Below are 6000 nucleotides of genomic sequence, written 5' to 3'. Positions count from 1 at the left end.
GGTATTTCATTTTTTGTTTTTGGGGTATTTATTCTGCCCATATAGTGGTCTTTTTTCTTACTGAGGAGTTGCTTGTAGTGCCGCAGGGCCTGGCAGTAGCTGAGGCGAGCCTCCTGGTTGTCGGGCTCTCTGTGTTTAGTGTTGGAGAGATGTCTCAGGTGTTTCCTAGAAGTTTCACACTCCTGGTCACACCACTGTTCTTTTTTTCTTTTAGACGATTTCATATTTTGGTTTTTAATTGTTTTAATGTTTGATTTTAAAGCCAGTCTCTCAAATATTTCATTCAGTGTTTTGGTGGCTGAGTTTATTCCGTTTTGGTTTATTTGATAGTGTGAGGATTGATATCTGTCTAACATGTTTTCAATCTCATCACTATTCAGGGCTCTTGTGTAGTTCTCTGTGCTGGGCTCTGACCATCTCTAACTGGGTGGCAGGGAGACCAGTTTTGTGGGAAGTTTGGCTCTGACTTGTGGCTGCGCTGATCTTTTTAGGTAAAGTGTTATTTGGCTGTGGTCTGATAGTGGAGATTGTTGTCTGACTATAAACGCATTGTTGGCTTGTGGGTCCAGGTCAGTTATGGCGTAGTCCACCACACTGCTGCCCAGAGCCGAGCAGTATGTGAATCTCCCCAGAGAGTACCCCCTGGTCCTGCCATTGATGATATATAGACCCAGGCTTTTACATAGGCGCACTACCTGCTTCCTGCTCTTGTTTACCACGCTGTCGTGGCTGTGTCAGTGTGGAGGTGTGTGTGTGGCACAGCGGGGAGTCTCCGAACAGGTGTGTGTTCCCCTCTGTATTGATGTAGTCCATCTCTCTGCCAGTCCTGGCATTGAGATCGCCACACAGCAGTACAGAGCCCAGGGTCTGGAAGTGGCAGATTTCGTTTTGAAGCTCATGAAAGCCTTCCTCATTATAGTAGGGGGAGTCTGCGGGTGGCATATAAATTGCACATAGGTATATATCTGTGTTATTTTGTAGGGTGTCTTTTCTGATTTTCATCCACAGGTGTGTGTCTCCTCTCTGTACTGGGCATAGGGCTGCTCGGAGCTCCTCCCTGTACCACACGATAATCCCCCACGAGGCCCTGCCACACCTGACTTTGGGTTTTTTATAGGAGGGCACAATCAGCTCCCTGTATCCATTGTATCCATCCAGTGTATAGACATATCTGCACAGCACCAAGTCTCTACAAGAATGAAAACATCTGAACTATTTACAGTGTTGATCAGTTCAGGGCCTGTGCTCTTCATTCCAAAAGTTGAGGAGCGTAAACCCTGCATATTCCAACTGCTTATTTTAAAGGACATGTTAATATATTTTATTATACTTGTCTCTTCTACATAAGAAAGTTTAATTTGTGGTCTACAACTGATATTATATTACTATTAATAATTATATATGGATATACATAATAATCACTCAAAGATTTTATCTTTGCATCAAAATATCAGAATAATTAAATCACATTTTTTCTTACTCTCCATCTCCACAACCATATATATGTGTGTTGAGGCTCAGTTAACTCAGCAGTGTGGTACAGATGACACTGAGGAGTTGCCTTATCTGGGCCAGCTGGGCAGCATCGGGCCTCCAGGCTCTGGAAGCCGCTGCTGCGTGGCTGTGTGGCTGTGCTGGTCCCCGGCTGTCCGCTCTGCTGTGCTGGACGGGCCCTCTGGGGATGGGGGGGTGGGGAATGGGGCCGCGGGGTCTCAGGGGCTGAAGCTGGGGTGGAGCCGGTGGCTGGGGATGTGGCCGGGGGCTGGGGGGTTTGCTCCTGGTCTCGAGGTGGGGGTGTGTGGGGTTTCGGCCCAGGGTTGTGTCCTTGAGGACCTTTGAGATGATCCTCACACCCGTCTTGTTGAGGTGGACGTGGTCATACAGGTGATGTGGCTGGATGTCTCAGTGGTGTGCCAGGTGGACGTTGGGGAGGAGGGCACATCTTCGGGACACTTCTGCGTTGATGGCCTGGATGATGTGCAGGGGCACGTCTGTGCGGGGCAGCAGTGTGGAGATGGAAATTTTGGCAGTTGGGAATTCCTCTGTGGCTTTCGTTGCTACCTGTCTCAGGGCTGAGGCCACATCGCCCCTGCGGGCACTCAGGTCGTTAGTGCCGGTGTGGATGAGGATGTGTTTGACTTGGCAAAGCCTCCTCTTGGAGAGCAGCTCCAGGGCTCTCTGTGCTGTGGAGCACCAAAGCTTTTTCACTTTTCGCCCAGGGAAGAGGCGCCTCTCAACCAGGAACTTCCCATTGGATTCGCTCAGAATGACCACCTCTGCGTTGACCTGCCACTCCGGGTTTGCGTCGGGAGTGGTGGGGGCAGCGGGTGTGTTTTGGGGGAGTGGCGTTTCAGGGGGTTGTGTATTAGTGGCAGGTCTGGTGATAGTGGGTGTGTCAGGAGTGGTGGGGAGTGTGGGTGGATCAGTGGGTGCGTCAGGGGTTGGAGGTATTGTGGGGTCAGTGCAGTGCAGTCTCTGTGCTCCAGTGATGTGTAGCTCCTCTCTTAGCTCCTCCAGCTGGCTCTGCAGGCTCCTTAGCTGGCTGTGCTGGGGTGTCCTGGTCAGCTCCTCCCTCGCTCTGCGCAGCTCCGTCCTCAGGGTTTGGCTCTGCTCCTCCAGGTCTCTCACTGCTGCTCTCAGCTCATGGATCTCAGCCTTGTGCTGCATCTTTAGTCTGTGCATCTCATCCCGGAGCTGATCGCACAAGGAGGTCTGGGCCAGGGTGCTCAAGGTCTGCTCCCTGAACTCCGCAAACTCCAGCTCCAGCACTGATAGGCATTCCTTTAGTGTTTTAATGTTGCTGGAGAGTTTTGGGGAGACAGGGGGGCAGTCTGTGGGAGATGGGGCACTGTCTGGCTCCGTGTGGCTGGGGGCAGACTGCAGGGTGGCCGGCTCTGGCTCTTGTTTCTCTACCTCAGTCTGCTGCTTTGAGGTGTGGAAGCCGAGAGCTAATTGGTCCAGGCTGCTCTCGCTGCCCTGCACCATGATGGTCCCGTTGTGGTATACATTAAAAGTGAGCATCACACTGTCTGTGTCTTTCTCTACCAGCACTGAGATCTGCCTGCCTCTGCTAATGCCCCTCTTGTTGTTATTGGGGTATGTCTGGCACAGGGTTTTGTGAAAGGCGGTGTAGAACAGTAGATTGTTCTTGACCCTGTTTTCTCCTTTACCGGTGTAGTCTAGGATGAGGGTCTCAGGAGATGCTCTCATCACAGCTTGTTTGTAGTCCTTCTTAGCCTGTGCAGAGCGAATGTCTTCAGGGTATCGGATTTCAAAAGGCAGCTCTGCAGTCAGACTGCTGTTCGATAGATTTCTATCAGTCTCAGTGGCAGTTGGGCTCTCTCCTACTGTCACTCTATTCAAATCGGAGCTCTGCATTTTCATTGGCTGAGTCAACTACTGAGAATGCTTATTTATTTTATTAATACATATTTTTTTGTTTAATTATTTGTCTCTTACCTCCAATTCTTGTCTTCAGCTTTTCTTTTCTGACTTTTCTTCCTGAACTGTCTCTCTGCTTTCTTCTTTTTGTGTTTCTCTTAAAATTATTATTTTTTGAATACTTTTTCTTCTGAATTTCTATTCCATGTCTTCTGTGTATGTTTATAGTGCTATATATTCATTTGTAAATCACAAATTAAATCCGCTTATGTATAAAAACAAATGTTTTTTAGGAGCTCATATTCCTCTCTCTCTCTCTCTCTCTCTCTCTCTCTCTCTCAATTCATTTCATTTGTATTGTCAAAGCAATTGGACATACATAAACATACATACATATACACTCACCTAAAGGATTATTAGGAACACCTGTTCAATTTCTCATTAATGCAATTATCTAATCAACCAATCACATGGCAGTTGCTTCAATGCATTTAGGGGTGTGGTCCTGGTCAAGACAATCTCCTGAACTCCAAACTGAATGTCTGAATGGGAATGAAAGGTGATTTAAGCAATTTTTAGCGTGGCATGGTTGTTGGTGCCAGACGGGCCGGTCTGAGTATTTCACAATCTGCTCAGTTACTGGGATTTTCACGCACAACCATTTCTAGGGTTTACAAAGAATGGTGTGAAAAGGGAAAAACATCCAGTATGCGGCAGTCCTGTGGGCGAAAATGCCTTGTTGATGCTAGAGGTCAGAGGAGAATGGGCCGACTGATTCAAGCTGATAGAAGAGCAACTTTGACTGAAATAACCACTCGCTACAACCGAGGTATGCAGCAAAGCATTTGTGAAGCCACAACACGTACAACCTTGAGGCGGATGGGCTACAACAGCAGAAGACCCCACCGGGTACCACTCATCTCCACTACAAATAGGAAAAAGAGGTGAGACATTCAGATGGTAGAGTCAGAATTTGGCGTAAACAGAATGAGAACATGGATCCATCATGTCTTGTTACCACTGTGCAGGCTGGTGGTGGTGGTGTAATGGTGTGGGGGATGTCTTCTTGGCACACTTTAGGCCCCTTAGTGCCAATTGGGCATCGTTTAAATGCTACGGCCTACCTGAGCATTGTTTCTGACCATGTCCATCCCTTTTTGACCACCATGTACCCATCCTCTGATGGCTACTTCCAGCAGGATAATGCACCATGTCACAAAGGTCGAATCATTTCAAATTGGTTTCTTGAACATGACAATGAGTTCACTGTACTAAACTGGCCCCCACAGTCACCAGATCTCAACCCAATAGAGCATCTTTGGGATGTGGTGGAACGGGAGCTTCGTGCCCTGGATGTGCATCCCACAAATCTCCATCAACTGCAAGATGCTATCCTATCAATATGGGCCAACATTTCTAAAGAATGCTTTCAGCACCTTGTTGAATCAATGCCACGTAGAATTAAAGCAGTTCTGAAGGCGAAAGAGGGTCAAACACAGTATTAGTATGGTGTTCCTAATAATCCTTTAGGTGAGTTCATCGTAGCTCTTAATACTCTCTTTCTGTCTGGAGGAGATATAATTGAAGTATTGTACACGTACCCGGCTACTTTCAACACCCATTGCTGCACTGATATTTTTCCCTCCATTTTTCTTTATCCATTTTTTTTTTGCTGGAAGTTCCGTCGATACCCGTCAGCCTTTAAGAGACATCATGCAGCCAGGCCTCTTGGCTTGCGGCCACACCGTCCTGAACGCGCCCAATCTCATCAGATCTCGGAAGCTAAACGGGGCAAGGGTTCGTCAGTACTTGGATGGGTGACCTCCAGGAGATATCAGGTGCTGCAAGTTATTTCGTCTCCTGGGTAACTTTATCGTAGCTCTAAATACTCTCTTTCTGTCTGGAGGAGATATAATTGAAGAATTGTACACATACCCGGCTACTTTCAACACCCTTTGCTGCACTGATATTTTTCCCTCCATTTTTCTTTTTTCTTTTTTTTTTTGCTGGAAGTTCTGTCAATACCCGCCAACCTTTAAGAGACATCATGCAGCCAGGCCTCTCGGCTTGCGGACACAAAGTCCTGAACGCGCCCGATCTCGTCAGATCTCGGAAACTAAACGGGGCAGGGCCTGGTCAGTACTTCGATGGGAGATCTCCTGGAAATACCAGGTGCTGCCAGCTTTTTACGTCTCCTGGGTAACTTCATCGTAGCTCTTAATACTCTCTTTCTGTCTGGAGAAGACATAATTGAAGAATTGTACACGTACCCGGCTACTTTCAACACCCTTTCCTGCACTGATATTTTTCCCTCCATTTTTCTATTTTTTTTTTTTTTTTTTGCTGGAAATTCCGTCAATACCCGCCAGCCTTTAAGAGACATCATGCAGCCAGGCATCTCGGCTTGCGGCCACACCATCCTGAACGCGCCCGATCTCGTCAGATCTCGGAAGCTAAACGGGGCAGGACCTGGTCAGTACATGAATGTGAGACCTCCTGGAAATACCTGGTGCTGCAAGCTTTTACGTCTCCTGGGTAACTTTATCGTAGCTCTTAATACTCTCTATCTGTCTGGAGGAGATATAATTGAAGTATTGTACACGTACCCAGCTACTGTCA

At 47.5% G+C, this 6000-nt stretch overlaps 3 pseudogenes; all 3 read left to right on the top strand.

The window, feature by feature from the left end:
- The first annotated feature begins 5112 nt into the window (after positions 1 to 5112).
- Positions 5113 to 5231, top strand: LOC136730384 (uncharacterized; annotated as a pseudogene).
- Positions 5232 to 5446: 215 nt separating this feature from the next.
- LOC136730360 (uncharacterized) lies at positions 5447 to 5565 on the top strand (annotated as a pseudogene).
- Positions 5566 to 5783: 218 nt separating this feature from the next.
- On the top strand, positions 5784 to 5902 carry LOC136730134 (uncharacterized; annotated as a pseudogene).
- The last annotated feature ends 98 nt before the right edge of the window (positions 5903 to 6000 follow it).

The sequence above is a fragment of the Amia ocellicauda genome, unplaced genomic scaffold (assembly GCF_036373705.1).
Source record: "Amia ocellicauda isolate fAmiCal2 unplaced genomic scaffold, fAmiCal2.hap1 HAP1_SCAFFOLD_31, whole genome shotgun sequence".
NCBI lineage: Eukaryota > Metazoa > Chordata > Actinopteri > Amiiformes > Amiidae > Amia > Amia ocellicauda.
The sequence above is the reverse complement of the archived record's forward strand: the minus strand, read 5'-3'. Positions and strand labels throughout refer to the sequence as shown.